Here is a 16,116-nt window from a genome sequence, read left to right as displayed (position 1 = left end):
TCCTGGAGAGCGGAGAAGACCCCCGGAGAGCAGAAGGAGAGCGGAGGAGACCCCCGGAGAGCGGAAGAAGCCCCCCCCAGGAGAGCGGAAGAGAACCAGACGGCGGTGAAGAAGACGCCCCCCCTGCTTAAAGAGCTAAAGAAGACAGGGGGGCCTCCGGAGCAGACTAATAATCTATTTTAAAAGCCCTGTGTTGTGTGTTTATTTACTTTAACACTTTGCCTCCAGGTGAATGGGTAGGGGTACTATGTACCCCATATCCATTCACTTAGGGTGGGGGGCCGGTATCTGGGGGCCCCCTTATTTGAGGGGGCTCCCAGATTCCGATAAGCCCCCCACCCGCAGACCCCGACAACCAACGACCAGGGTTGTCGGGAAGAGGCCCTGTCCTTATCAACATGGGGACAGGGTGCTCTGGGGTGGGGGGGCCCGCAGTGCGCCCCCCTGCCTCAGAGCACCCGACCCCCCATGTTGAGGGCATGCAGCCTGGTACGGCTCAGGAGGGGGGGGGGGTTAGCTAATCCCCACTCCCTTCCTGGCTGGCCGGGTAGCGTGCTTTGGATATGGGTCTGGTATGGATTGTAGGGGGACCCCCCTACATCGGTTTTTCGGCGTAGGGGGGTCTCCTTACAACCCATACCAGACCTAAGGGCCTGGTATGCTCCTGGGGGGGGAACCCATGCCGTTTTTTTAATTTAAAAATTGGCGTGAAGTTCTCCCTCTCAGGAATGCATACCAAATGCCGATGCTAGAATTGGCGGGAATCCAAGTCGGATCTCCCGTCGCTTCTATGACGTGCTCCCTGGAATGTGCTTTGTCTATTCCAGGGAGTGCGAGATGTCGGCACCATGTCGCCGAGAATCAGCGCGATGCTGTCGTGCTAAAAACACAAAATCGCAGTCACCCACTGTACCAGAAGCAGTGCGGCCACTTTATGGGGGCGCTAGACTAATTTGCCGCTCTGCTCAGTTCGCCCCATAAGACTGGCGCTATATTAATAGTGTAGCACAAGCCGGAAAATCTTGCCGTGCTGCCCCCCTGCAAAGTGCTGCCCTAGGCCTGCGCCTTGTTGGCCTAGGCCAGGATACAGCATTGAGTATATACGGTATATAGCAAAAAAATAAACCCCCAACTATGGTGGAATGGTTCAAATGTATAAACAAAATTGCAGACATGGAAGAACTGATTCATCAAGCCAGAGACACCCCTACCAAATTCCAGAGAATCTGGAGGTGCTGGTGAATATCCTGGTAAAATGTTCCTGAAACCTTCTGTTAGCGTGGAGGAGGAGAAAGGAATCACCCCTACAGATTCCATTTCTCCCGTATCCATGATTACTCCCGCCCCAGCTCACTTAACCCACATTGATAATATACTGTAGACACACATCAACATCCGATGTTGGAGAAACTCCACTAGTAAAATTCCTTTCCATACACTCAAGAGCCCCCCCTAATTCTAGATCTCCCTGTTTCCCCCAATATTCTCACGTCACACTTGTCTTTCCTATAGCTATGTCGGACTATCCTGACCCCAGAATTGGCCCCCTTAAACCACTATACACGACAGGGATTGCTAGTGGTCCGGCGACCACAACCCTGTGAGACACCACCACCTACAAAATCATTAGGCCATTAACCTAGGAAGACGCACCAAAACCAATATCTACGAATAGCTACCACACATGTAGATACAGTATCTTGTACGCCCGATACAATACAGATACTCCTATCAACAGACAATATAACAGATACGACTCCTAACAAACACATTGAATGAACTTCGATATTATGCTTATCCACGTTGCCGGCATCACGCCAGCTATGGTTTTATACACTTATACCCTGAGTTATTCCGTTCTATTGTCTAACCGCTACCTTCTCATAAGCCTCGATTACATGCCGTTCTAACTGTAGGATTTATCACTGTTATCTTGTCTCTATACAATGACTCTGTATTTGTAAACCTTATGACGCTGTATACCCTTGAAATGTATAAAATGTATACAATAAACATTCTCTTTGGAAAAAAAAAAGCCCAGTGGTGATTAACCACTTAAGACCGGGACCAAAATGCAGCTAAAGAACCAGGCCCCTTTTTTGCGATTCGGCACTGCGTCGCTTTAACTGACAATTGCGCGGTTGTGCGACGTGGCTCCCAAACAGAATTGGCGTCCTTTTTTTCCCACAAATAGAGCTTTCTTTTGGTGGTATTTGATCACCTCTGCGTTTTTTTCTTTTTGCGCTATAAACAAAAATAGAGCGTCAATTTTGAAAAAAAATCAATATTTTTTACTTGGTGCTATAATAAATATCCCCCAAAAATATATAAACAATGTTTTCCTCAGTTTAGGCCGATACGTATTCTACCTATTTTTGGTATAAAAAAATCACAATAAGCGTTTATCGATTGGTTTGCGCAAAATTTATAGTGTTTACAAAATAGGGGATAGTTTCATTGCATTTTTATAAAATAATTTTTTTTTTGCTACTAATGGCGGCGATCAGCGATTTTTTTTTCGTGACTGCAACATTATGGCGGACACATTTTTGGGACCATTGTCACTTTCACAGCAAAAAATGCATTAAAAATGCATTGTTTACTGTGAAAATGACAATTGCAGTTTGGGAGTTAACCACAAGGGGCGCTGAAGGGGTTATGTGTAACCTAATTTGTGTTTTTAAACTGTAGGGGGGTGTGACTGTAGGTGTGACGTCATCGATTGTGTTTCTCTACAAAAGGGATCACACGATCGATGACGGCGCCACAGTGATGAACGGGGAAGCTGTGTTTACACACAGCTCTCCCCATTCTTCAGCTCCGGGGACCGATCGCGGGACTCCAGCGGCGATCGGGTCCGCGAGTCCCAGGGCCGTGGTCACAGAGCTTCGGACCGGGTCACAGGTGCGCGCGCCCGCGACCCATGGCTGGGCATTATACAAAAACGTACAGGTACGTGGTTGTGCCCAGCCATGCCATTCTGCCGACGTATATCGGCGTTAGGCGGTCCTTAAGTGGTTAAATATCACCAAACAAAAGCTCCATTTGTGTGGGGGAAAAAAAAGATAATAATTTCATATGTGTACAGTGTTGCATGACAGCGCAATTGTCAGTTAAAGTAGCTCAGTGCCGAACAGTAGACATGTGCATTCCTTTTCGTCCGAATGCATTTTCGTCTGAATTTCTGGGATTTTCACATTCGTTTTAACAAACGAAAACCAACGCGCAGAATCCAAAACCCGAAAGATCCGACATAAAAAAATGCTTTATTTTCATTTTGTTGTGACAACAGTTCGATATAGATAGAAGATTTGACATGACGGTGACAATAGTGATCTGTGTCTATCGAATCAGCGGGCGAATGAGCCTAACCTAACTCTATTGAAAAAGAGAGGAAACCCCTAGGGAGGAACTTTGAAGGCACTACCACAGAGATGATAATAGTATAGAAATATATAAACAGTATTCGATAAATACTGTTTAGATATTTCTATACTATTATCATCTCTGTGGTAGTAGCTTTAAAGTCCCACCCTAGGGGTTTCCTCTCTTTTCCTATAATCTTCGGGATGTGGCACACCCATCTTTAGTTTCATCTATCAGATCCCCCTTTTTAACCTAACTCTATTAGTCTAATATTATTCAACATAGAGTGAAAAGATTTAAAGCGGAGTTCCACCCTAAAAATGAACTTTCTACTTTATTTTCTTCTTTCTTTCAGCTTGCCTTTAACCACTTAACCCCCGGACCATATTGCTGGTCAAAGGCCAGAGCATTTTTTGCGAATTCGGCACTGCGTCGCTTTAACTGACAATTGCTAGGTCGTGCGACGTGGCTCCCAAACAAAATTGGCGTCCTTTTTTTCCCCACCAATAGAGCTTTCTTTTGGTGGTATTTGATCACCTCTGCGGTTTTTAGTTTTTGCGCTATAAACAAAAATAGAGCGACAATTTAAAAAAAAAATAATATTTTTTACTTTTTGCTAAAATAAATATCCCCCAAAAATATATAAAAAAAAAAAAATTTTCCTCAGTTTAGGCCGATACGTATTCTTGTACATATTTTTCGTAAAAAAAAATCGCAATAAACGTTTATTGATTGGTTTGCGCAAAAGTTATAGCGTTTACAAAATAGGGGATAGTTTTATGTCATTTTTATTATTATTTTTTTTTACTAGTAATGGCGGCGATCAGCGATTTTTTTTTACGTTACTGCGACATTATGGCAGACACATCGGACACTTTTGGGACCATTGGCATTTTTATAGCGATCAGTGCTATAAAAATGCATTGGATTACTATAAAAATGCCACTGGCAGGAAAGGGGTTAACACGAGGGGGCGGGGAAGGGGTTAAGTATGTTCCCTGGGTGTGTTCTAACTGTAGGGGGGGTGGACTCACTAGGGGAAATTACTGATCTTCTGTTCATACATACAACACACAGCTCCCGGTCCTGTCAGCATTTCTCCCCTGACAGGACCGGGAGCTGTGTGTTTACACACACAGCTCCCGGTCCTCGCTCTGTAACGAGCAATCGTGAGTGTCCGGCAGCATGCACACGCCCCTAGTGGCCGCTTAGAGAGCCGATGTTATAGTACGGGCTCTCGCGCAGGGGAGCCGACCTGCCGCCATAGAACTGCGGCGGCTGGTCGGCAAGTAGTTAATGTAAAATAAATTAAAAAAAAATGTTTTTTTTTTTTTTTTACTCACTTCTATGTGGCTGTTACTAGGCAAGTTTTGTAATTTGCCTAGTTTCTGGTTCTAGGTGGTTCAACTTCCTGTCCTAAGACCCCATTGCCTCCTGGGAAATGATGACACTCCTTTCCCAGGAGTCTCTGGGCATTACTGTGCCTAGAAATCGCCCAGCATGCACCTCTCCCTGAAAACCAGGAAGAAAAAGGAAACTGGCTTCACATGCCCACACATATGATGGATACGGCCACAATATGAGCTGGAGGATAAAAGGCAAGTGTTTGCAATGATTTCTGGAATGATTGGGGAGTTATTAATATGTTTTAGGGACTATTTAATGTGATTAATTTTAGCTTGCAAAACATTTTTTTTATGTCCGGAACCCCGCTTTCGACGAAGCAGCTAAAAACATACGATCGCAGCGATCAAATGCCCCGCCCATAGGCTGTAGAAGAATTCTTATGTTGGTTGACTATTAATAATAATTAATCAATATATTTATTACTAGTCATACAACATTAGGTGTTTTTTATAGCTTGTGGGCGGAGCATTTGACCGGAAACGTACGATTGCGGCGTCGTACAGTTTAGCTGCTTCGTCGAATATTCTTAGAACATTCGACAGACACCATAAGCCTTCAATGACAGATTCAACATTAACCACTTGATCACTGGGCACGTAAACCCCCTTAATAACCAGACCAATTTTCAGCTTTCGGTGCTCTCACAATTTGAATGACAATTACTCAGTCATACAACATTGTACCCAAATTAAATTTTCGTCCTTTTTTTCACACAAATAGAGCTTTCTTTTGGTGGTATTTAATCACCGTTGGGTTTTTTATTTTTTGCGCTATAAGAGAAAAAAGACTGAAAATTCTGTAAAAAAAAAAAATAATTTTTCGTTGTTTCTGTTATAAAATTTAGCAAATTTAGTATTTTTTCTTCATTCTTTTGCATAAATGTGAAAGATGAAGTTACGCCGAGTAAATAGATACCCAACGTATTGCAGAGTATTGTGGGGTATTGCAGTGTAGTGTGGGGTATTTCAGAGTATTGTGGGGTATTGCAGAGTATTGTGGGGTATTGCAGAGTAGTGTGGGTATTGCAGAGTAGTGTGGGGTATTGCAGAGTACTGTGGGGTATTGCAGAGTAGTGTGGGGTATTTCAGAGTATTGTGGGGTATTGCAGAGTAGTGTGGGGTATTGCAGAGTAGTGTGGGGTATTGCAGAGTAGTGTGGGGTATTGCAGAGTATTGTGGGGTATTGCAGAGTATTGTGGGGTATTGCAGAGTAGTGTGGGGTATTGCAGAGTAGTGTGGGGTATTGCAGAGGAGTGTGGGGTATTGCAGAGTATTGCACAGTATAGGTGTGTAGTATTGCACAGTATGGGGCAGGGATGGCTGAGCAGGGATGGATGGCTGGCTGGATCTGTGACTGCATGTGTCACAGATCAAGCCCACAGCACTCGTGCTTCATCTGCTCTCTCCCCCCCTCTCCTCTCACACTGTACCGTTCGGTTTGTTTACAAGTGATCGCTCCGTCATTGGACGGAGCGATCACGTGGTAAACCGCCGATATCAGTGGCGATTTACCCTGATCCGTGATGCGCCGGGTCCTCCCGTGTGCGCGCCCCAGAAGGCGCGCGGGAGCGCGATTCTGGGAGGACGTCCATGGACGTCCTCCCAGAGTTAAGCAACCGCTTTGCAGCTGTATTTCGACTGCAGGCGGTGATTAAGTGGTTAATTAATTTGGATTTCTGGACGAATGCGTTTTTTAACGAAACAAAATAAATAAAAACGAATTTCGGGAGTAACTAAATTTAATTAATTTTAAACGAAATTCCGAAACAAAATATTTCAGTGTGCACATGTCTACAGAATAGCAAAAAATACCCTGGTCATAAAGTGGGTAAAACCTTCCGGAGGTCAAGTGGTTAATAATCTCCAACATTGTTTCTCAAATAAATGATGTGTGTGCCGTATTTTGCCAATCCTTTATTAATTACTATTAATTACCATAGAGCTTGTCCACACTTATATGCTCTTTCTGTAGCCAATTTTCTTATGACCATCTGTTCACTGCGTATTTTCCTTTTTTTTTTTTTTTTTTATGTAACTCTATTAAATTGTATCAGTTCTTTAATCAATCAATCAATCAATCAATTCAATAAGTAAATAAGAAATAACTGCGGTGTTGTTTGAAATTATTTTTAATTTGAGAATTTTCACTGAAGCCTTCTCTCTGCCTGCAACCCCCAGTTGTGTTTTGCTAATTTCTATTCCGTACACTTGTTCCTGAGAAAAGACTAATTAATTAACCACTCGCACCTGTTCATAGTCACAAGAAAAGACCATCCAATTCTCTTTCCTCTTCCCTGCGCCGCCGAGTATGACTGCGATGAATATTAGTTGTACATCACTGATATAAATGACAACGGGGAGCAATGCAATACAACGATAATTAACAGCGAATTGCCTTAAGTAATGTTACCCCAACATTTCCTATTTGTGATGTGCGCCTGCTGTACCATGTACGTTTGTTCAAGTGTATCCTATTCTCTTTTATTTGCTTCCTTCGTGTGAAATACCCGGTGATCCTACCAGTCCCCCTGCTCTCCTATGCCAAACTGACCACGCTTCCATCCCAGCATGGTCAGTTTTCTGGCTGAAAACAGCCTGGCCTGACATACCCCACCATGCACAGCCATTCATTGGGGAGATCAGTGTCCTGTTGTTTCTCCGCCCCCAGCTCTCCAAGCCCATTATGTAACTAAGAACAATGGGCCAGATTCACGTAGAATCGGGCAAATCTGTGGCGGGTAACGTATGACATTTACGTTACGCCGCCGCAAGTTTTACGGGCAAGTGCTTGATTCACAAAGCACTTGCCTGTAAAGTTGCGGTGGCGTAGCGTAAATCCCCCGGCGCAAGCAAAAGAAAACTCTATATGATGGGTACAGTGTTGCATGGCCGCACAATTGTCATTCAAAATGTTACAGATCTGAAAGCTGAAAATTGGCCTGGGCAGGAAGGGGGTGAAAGTACCCGGTATTGAAGTGGTTAAAGTGGAAGTAAACCCACCTATCATTTTCAGGCAAGGAAGCTGCCATCTTGGGATATTTCCCTTATTAAAGCGGAAGTAAACCCATCGATCTAACAGTTTCAAAAAGCAGTTACATTTCCGGCATGCCGGGATTGCTAACTGTCACATTGGTTGTGCTCTCAACCAAACTGTCAAACCATCCAATGGCTGGTGCCATAACTGATCACATGTGCAGCATCATGGCAGTTGAAGATTCCCGGCATGCCGGAAATGTAACTGCTTTTTGAAACTGTTAGATCGATGGGTTTACTTCCGCTTTAATAAGGGAAATATCCCTTTCAAAGTGAACCACCTAATTGCCTTTAGTAAATCAGCCCCTAAATGCCACATATTTAGAGTTTACACCTATAATATTTTAACCACTTCAGCCCCGGAAGAATTTCCCCCCTTCCTGACCAGAGCACTTGTTGCGATTAGGCACTGCGTGACTTTAACTGACAATTGCGCGGTAGTGCGACGTGGCTCCCAAACAAAATTGATGTCCTTTTTTTCCCACAAATAGAGCTTTCTTTTGGTGGTATTTGATCACCTCTGCGGTTTTAATTTTTTGCGCTATAAACAAAAAAATAGCGTCAATTTTGAAAAAAATAATGAATATTTTTTACTTTTTGCTATAATAAATATCCCCTAAAAAGATATCATCATTTTTTTTCCTCAGTTTAGGCCGATACGTATTCTTCTACATATTTTTGGTATAAAAAAATGCAATAAGCGTTTATTGGTTGGTTTGCGCAAAAGTTATAGCGTCTACAAAATAGAGGATAATTTTATGGCATTTTTATTATTATTATTCTTCAATTAGTAATGGCGGCGATTTGTGATTTCTATCGTGACTGCGACATTATGGCGGACACATTGGACACTTTTGATGCTATTTTGGGACCATTCAAATTTATACAGTGATCAGTGCTATAAAAATGCACTGATTACTGTGTAAGCGACACTGGCAAGGAAGGTTAAACACTAGGGGGTGATGAAGGAGTTAAGTGTGTCCTAGGGAGTGATTCTAACTGTTTGGGGGCTGGGATACAAGTGACACGACATTGATCACTGCTCCCGATGACAAGGAGCAGTAGATCAGTGTCCTGTCACTAGGCAGAACAGGGAAATGCCTTGTTTACATAGGCATCTCCCTGTTCTGTAGCTCTGTGACACAATCACAGGACACTGGGGGACATAGAGTTCGCGGGTCCCGCGGGCATGGTCACGGAGCTTGCAGCCGGGGCGCACATGCGCCACGGGTGGCGCGCACGCCTGCACGGCAGGAGATTCAAAGTAACGTACCTGTACATTGCTTTGCACAGCCGTGCCATTCTGCCGACGTATATGTACAGGAGGCGGTCAACAAGCGGTTAATGTTTCTTATATTTCATTGCAGAACAAGAGATCTTAAAGCGGAGTTCCAACCACAATTAGCATTTTTTAAATGTATGTCCTTTCATCCTGCATTTTTATAATATTAATCTGGTCACTTACTATTTTACAATCCGCCGCCGATCCGCATAGATATTCAAAAAAGATAGTTTATAAAACTATATCTACACTGTTGTCATTTTGCTTGTGGGCATTGTGAAGCCTACAGGCACTTAGGGCCAGTTTCAGGTAGAATTGCGGCGGCGTAACGTATACGTTACACCGCCGCAAGTTTTCATCGCAAGTGCCTGATTCACAGAGCACTTGCAATGAAAACCTAAGCCGGCGGCCTCCGGCGTAAGCCCGCGTAATTTAAATGGGCGTGTGCCATTTAAATTAGGCGCGCTCCCGCGCCGGAACCTACTGCGCATGCTCCGTTTCAAAATTCCCGCCGTGCTTTGCACGCAGTGACGTAATTTTTTCGAACGGCGACGGGTGTAGCGTAATTCCTTATTCCCGGACCGCTTACGCACACGACGTTAATTTTTAAATTTCGGCGCGGGAACGACGGCCATACTTTATACAGCAATACGTTTGCTGTGTAAAGTTAAGGCACCAAAAACGACGACTAACTTTGCGACGGGAAACTAGACTAGCGGCGACGTAGCGAACGTGAAAAACCGTTGTGGATCGCCATAACTCCTAATTTGCATACCCGACGCTGGTTTACGACGCAAACTCCCCCCAGCGGCGGCCGCGGTACTGCATCCTAAGATCCGACAGTGTAAAACAATTACACCTGTCGGATCTTAGGGATATCTATGCGTAACCTGAATCAGTCGCATAGATACTCTGAGAGATACGCCGGAGTATCTGCGCTGTGAATCTGGCCCCTACTTCCTGGAAGTCTTGGGTGGGGAGTGATAATTGGACAGCGCACTGCATCCTGGGAAATGATGACACACATTTCCCAGGAGCATTAGAGGGAGATGATGTCAGAATCCTAGGTGGTTTAAAAGGCAGATTTCATGGGACCGCATAGCAACAGGCATTTCCAGATTTTTTAGTCGTAAGCTACAGTTTAAAGCAAAATAGTTTTTTTTGATGGAACCTCCACTTTAAGTGTAGCCAAGGATTTCAAGGCAGATTCCAACCTAACACATTATTTTCAGTTGATACAAAGTGACAGAATGTGTATCATGTACCATTCTTATTAAGAGGAATCTGTCAGGTCAGAAATCCAGAGCCGCCATTGCTGACTTGTTTTTGGTGGTGTGAGATCTGCGGCTGCCTCGGAGATCTGAGCTGTACTGTCTAATGAGTCATTCTGGGGTTAGGCTCACTAAACAGGAGTGATAAAATGCAAGCCGGGACCACAATGGACCTTTCTTGAAAAAAGTAAGCAAAAAATATTTATATGGCATGTCTAAAAATAAATCCTGGAACGGATTATGCTCGTAATCCGAGGTTCCACTGTACTTGTGTAGCACTACCCCCGCAGGAGCTGCTGAGTATTTTTGGGTGGCACGTTACCCCTGTGTTCTCGCTGTCCAGGGTGAAAGGAGAGTCCAAAGAATTTCAATGTCCACACAATGCACTTCTCTTTCTGGGATTTATTTGCAGAACTTTGGTAGAAAAGAAGTAAAGGGGTGGAAGGGTAGGTAGGTTCAGGTGCATAGTCACAAATAAGGAAACACTCCTGTTTCCAGCAAAGAGTTATCTAGCCAGAGTGGGTATTGCTCACCCGGATAGGTCCCTCTCACCGGCCTAGCAGCCGGGATGGCGCACAAAGTAAAGTACGGTCTCTGCCACAGACCTTCCATTATGAGGAGACACTTTTGGTCCAGAATCCCCTGCCACAGGATTCAGCACCCGGATCTCTCCAGATTAACTCGGATAGAACTTTAGGCCTGACAGGCGACACCGTCAATCCTCTCAGTGTACGGTGCCTCTTGCATGGTCCCCTCCAGGATAGGTCCTCCCCTGGCTTCCTTCATCAGGAGACCGCCTCCCGCAGGGCGGACGGTACAGAATCACCTCTGAAAAAGCAGGCCCCAGCCAGGCGAAGCTGAGACCCCGGACCAACCTGGTCCTGGAGTTAGGATTCAGGACACGCACCTCAGGCCAGGCGGGCCACGAGGTGCGAACTACGAACCCCCCGCCAATGGCGTCTGTCCCTTAAGTACCCCTCCCCAGCATGCACAGCAGGCAACCACTCCCACTGATTCGCTGATGAGGGGAACACCCAATGCACCCTGGCCTTACTGCTGCCACCCTTGGCCTGGGGTGGTAATGACACCTCCAGGTTAACAATGGTGGAACTCTCAGCACAGTCATGGCTGGAACAGAGGCTAAATTTGCCATTAATCATATTAGTCTGAACCAAATAGCAGCTCAGACCCCCACTAAATTTAAAGCACCGCCTGTTCAACAGAAGCAGGCCGCTACACTAGGTTCTGTATTCTCTAAAATGGGCAGCACTGGGAGGTCAGTAGGAGGTGGGACCTAGGATTGGTGCTCAGGAGTGGGTAGGTAGCAGAAATGAAGGGTGAAGGTCGGAGTTCCTGCACCTATTCTCTGAGAAAAAATGTCCTGGCTGGTGGCATACCAAGGTCCAGACATTGAAGCCAACAGGGAGTGGGGGACAACCTGTCTGCATGACCCAAAAGACCCAGGCATCCAAAAAATAATAATATGATCCAGTAGCCTTGGCTGCACCCTAGACTGCAGTGCATCCTAGGCGGCTGCCTAGTTTTTCTAGTGGTAGCACCAGCCCTGTCCATGTATACGAGGGGCGAGTTTTGAGTGGAGCTTTGGATTTGGATAGGTCTCAGCCATTACCAAAGGCATATGCTTTTAACCGATTAAGGACCAGCGCACGACAATATACGTTGGCACAATGGCACAGCTGGGCAGATGGATGTACCTGTACGTCCCCTTTAAGATGCGGCATTGTGGGCACGCAAGCGAGCTCCAAGAGTCTGACTGCGGGTCCTGCGGACTCGATGTCCGCAGGGATACCCACAATCGTCTCTCACAGAGAGGACAAACATGTAGACAAGCATTTCCCCATTCTTCCTAGTGACAGGACACTGATCACAGCTCCCTGTGATCGGAAGCGGTGATCAGTGTCGTGTCACACGTAGCCCACCCCCCTTACAGCTAGATGCACTCCCTTGGACACACAACCCCTTCAGCGCCCTCTACTGGTTAACCCCTTTACTGCCAGTGTAATTTTTATAGTAATCAGTGCATTTTTATAGCACTGATCGCTGTAAAAATTACAATGGTCCCAAAATGGCATCAAAAGTGTCCGATGTGTCCGCCATAATGTTGCAGTCACGAAAAACGAAAAAAAAAAAAAAAACACTGATTGCCGCCATTACTAGTAAAAAATTAATATTAATAAAAATGCCCCTATTTTGTAGACGCTATGGGCCAGATCCACAGAGAGATCCCGCGTCGTATCTTTAGTTTGAATCCTCAAACCAAGATACGACGGCATCTGGGTTCGATCCGACAGGCGTACGGCTTCGTATGCCTTCGGATCGTAGATGCAATACTTCGGCGTCCGCTGGGTGGAGTTTGCATCGTTTTCCGCGTTGGGTATGCAAATTAGCTATTTCCGACGATCCACGAACGTACACGCGGCCGTCGCATTCTCTTACGTCGTCTCTAGTCGGGTTTTTCGGGCGTATAGTTAAAGCTGGTATTTTGCGGCGTATAGTTAGACTTGCCATGTTAAGTATGGCCGTCGTTCCCGCGTCAAAATTTGAATTTTTTTTTCGTAAGTCGTCCGTGAATCGGGATGGACGTAATTCACGTCTAAGTTAAAAAAATTACGTCGTTGCGACGTCATTTAGCGCAATGCACAGCGGGAAATTTAGGGACGGCACATGCACAGTTCATTCGGCACGGGGACGCGGTTCATTTAAATGAAACACGCCCCCTACTCGCCGATTTGAATTACGCGCCGAGAGATACACTACGCCACCATAGCTTACGGCGCAAATTCTTTGTGGATTCAAAGAATTAAAAAGTAAGTTACAGCGGTGTAGCATATCTCACATACGCTGCGCCTATCTAATTGTATGTGGATCTGCCCCTATAACTTTTGCGCAAACCAATCAATAAACGCTTATTGCATTTTTTTTACCAAAAATATTTAGAAGATTACGTATCGGCCTAAACCGAGGAAAAACATTTTTTTTATAGATTTTTTGGGGGGATATTTATTATAGCAAAAAGTAAAAAATATTACCTTTTTTTTCCTAATTTTCGCTCTATTTTTGTTTATAGCGCAAAAAATAAAAACCACAGAGGTGATCAAATACCACCAAAAGAAAGCTCTATTTGTGAGAAAAAAACGGACGTCAATTTTGTTTGAGAGCCACGTCGCACGACCGTGCCACAATTGTCTGTTAATGCGACGCAGTGCCGAATCGCAAACAGTCCTCTGGTCTTTGGTAAGCTAAATGGTCTGGGGCTTAAACGGTTAATAATAACCAATCAGATTCTTTCTTTTGCAAATTAATATTCATAGGCCACTTATAGAAATCTTAAAAGTATAATTCAGATGAAACAAATATCTCATTTTATACTGTTCCTGTATCTTGGAAACCACATGCAGCTAGTCTCATTCAATTTAGCTGTTGCTATAGCAGCTATTATTTCCCCCTGCAATTTAGTAGTTGCTATAGATTCTTATTATTTCTCATTTTTATTTTTGGTATTCGTAAATAAAATGACATGTGATGAACTCCTGATTCATTTTGATTTAGAGAGCTAATGGCATGACTCACTTTACCTGCCGAAACATAAAGTGTGACTAAAACCTCGGCGCAATAAAAACAATTACCAAAACTTGCACTTTGCCAGTAATCTTTGGATGACAGGTTATGTATTAATCGTTTTAGCTGGAGAGAAAATAGTAATTTGCAAAAATAAACTGGAAGGGAAATGAGCTTTGAAGACTAATTCTGGATTCGAACAATTAAGGTTGAATTTGCACAATAGACAAAACTGGTCTGTTGTGCCCACATCGCCCCATCGTCGTTGGGATATGTCTACATGTACTCACATACCCTGGTTAATTGTAAACAAGCCAATGAGTAGACCTATAACTTTTATGAATTGGGCACAGAGTGTAAAGTAGCCCTTGGCCAGGGCTGTCTTAATGAATGGGCACACTTGGGCACTGCCCAGGGGTCCCAGGTGCATAGGGGGGGCCATGATCAGTAGACATCTGCACACTGAAATATTTTGTTTTCGTAATTTCATTTTTGTCCGAAAAATAAATTTATTTAGTTACAGTAGGTGAACCCGATTTTGTGTCAATCTCGCTCTCTTTCTCGGCGAGATTGAGCACCTACGAGCCCCATCGCAGGAGCCAGCGCCGAGCTGGCTTGCCGCGATGGAGACAGAGCCGTCATAGAAGCGACGGGAGATCCGACTTGGATTCCCGCCAATTCTACACGTGTGCGGCGTTTGCTATGAATCCTGAGGGGGAAGTCCCCGCCGGATTTTAAATAAAAATCCGGCATGGGTCCCCCCCTCAGGAGCATACCGGGCCCTTAGGTCTGTTATGGGTTGTAAGGAGAGCCCCCCTACGCCGAAAAAAACGGCATAGGGGGTCCCCCTACGATCCATACCAGACCCGTATCCAAAGCACGCTACCCGGCCAGCCAGGAAGGGAGTGGGGACGAGCGAGCGCCCCCCCCCCTCCTGAGCCGTACCAGGCTGCATGCCCTCAACATGGGGGGGGTTGGGTATAGAGTTAAGGTTAGGCACAATTAAGGTCGAATCTGTCATTGAAGGCTTATGGTGTCTGTCGAATGTTCTAAGAAAAAAAAAAAAGAAGATTCGTCAGAAACTCAGAATCTTTAAAAAAAAAAAAAAAAAGATTTTGACTCTTCATGTCTCTCTATGTCGACTCTTCATGTCTCTCTATGGCGAATCTTCATGTCTCTCTATGTCGAATCTTCATGTCTCTCTATGTCGAATCTTCATGTGTCTCTATGTCGAATCTTCATGTCTCTCTATGTCGAATCTTCATGTCTCTCTATGTTGAATCTTCATGTCTCTCTATGTCGAATCTTCATGTCTCTCTATGTCGAATCTTCATGTCTCTCTATGTCGAATCTTCATGTCTCTCTATGTCGAATCTTCATGTGTCTCTATGTCGAATCTTCATGTCTCTCTATGTCGAAGCTTCATGTCTCTCTATGTCGAATCTTCATGTCTCTCTATGTCGAATCTTCATGTCTCTCTATGTCGAATCTTCATGTCTCTCTATGTCGAAGCTTCATGTCTCTCTATGTCAAATCTGTCATTGAAAGCTTATGGTGTCTGTCGAATGTTCTAAGAAAAAAAAATATAAAAAATTCGACAGAATCTTAAAAAAATAAAATAAAACATTTTGACTCCTTATGTCTCTCTATGTCGAATCTTCATGTCTCTCTATGTCGAATCTTTTCTCTCTATGTCGACTCTTCTTCATGTCTCTATAATGTTGAATCCTTTCTCTCTATGTCAAATCTTTTCTCTTTATGTAGAATAATATTGGACTAATAGAGTTAAGGTTAGGCACAATTAAGGTCGAATCTGTCATTAAAGGCTTATGGTGTCTGTCGAATGTTCTAAGAAAAAAAAAAAGAAGATTCGACAGAATCTTAAAAAAAAAATGTGACTCTTCAAGTCTCTCTATGTTGAATGTTCATGTCTCTCTATGTCGAATGTTCATGGCTCTCTATGTCGAATCTTCATGTCTCTCGATGTCGAAACTTTTCTCTCTAATGTCGAATCTTTTCTCTCTATGTCGAATCTTTTCTCTCTATGTCGACTCTTCTTCATGTCTCTATAATGTCGAATCTTTTCTCTCTATGTAGAATAATATTGGACTAATAGAGTTAAGGTTAGGCACATTCGACGAAAACGAAAATAAAGAATTTGTTTATGTCGGATCTTTTC

This window comes from Rana temporaria, chromosome 5 (assembly GCF_905171775.1).
Source record: "Rana temporaria chromosome 5, aRanTem1.1, whole genome shotgun sequence".
Classification (NCBI taxonomy): domain Eukaryota; kingdom Metazoa; phylum Chordata; class Amphibia; order Anura; family Ranidae; genus Rana; species Rana temporaria.
The sequence above is the reverse complement of the archived record's forward strand: the minus strand, read 5'-3'. Positions refer to the sequence as shown.